General features: G+C 56.0%; 1 pseudogene; it reads left to right on the top strand.

Moving 5' to 3' along the window:
- Window positions 1-408: 408 nt before the first annotated feature.
- The window catches only part of LOC119572569, a 4,214-nt pseudogene continuing 4,158 nt past the window's right edge, over window positions 409-464 (top strand).

Raw genomic sequence — 464 nt, 5'->3', positions numbered from 1 at the left:
CAGACCGTAGCCTGTGCTGGCCGTAATAAGGCCGTATCCCCGTCGTGCCGTAATACTTACTCCGCTCCCTGTCTTGCACTTACTTGTTCATCGCTTTTGACTCTGACCAGAGGTTGAACCCTTATATAGAGATCGCTGATCTTTGTGTTTCAATACGGGCCCACGTCCCCCTTAAGGTGACAGGCATTCCTTTGAGGCTGGCGTCACGCCGTCGAAGAAATGTTTCAAGTCGTTGTAATCTAGCTCTCCTTCGTGCAACCCCTCCTCACTCTGGAAAATCTCTCCTGCCGCATCTCCAACCGCCACACCGAGAGCCGCGGAGAATTCCCAGGATGTCCCCGTGGCGTTAGCCGAGCTTGGCTAGCAACGTAGGAGATGATATCCTCTATACCTAGCGTCGTGGACACCATGAGCGCCCGTCAGATCCGCGCCGCTCTCACGCCCGGAGATCCGGCCGTGACCCC

The sequence above is a fragment of the Penaeus monodon genome, chromosome 4 (assembly GCF_015228065.2).
Source record: "Penaeus monodon isolate SGIC_2016 chromosome 4, NSTDA_Pmon_1, whole genome shotgun sequence".
Classification (NCBI taxonomy): domain Eukaryota; kingdom Metazoa; phylum Arthropoda; class Malacostraca; order Decapoda; family Penaeidae; genus Penaeus; species Penaeus monodon.
The sequence above is the reverse complement of the archived record's forward strand: the minus strand, read 5'-3'. Positions and strand labels throughout refer to the sequence as shown.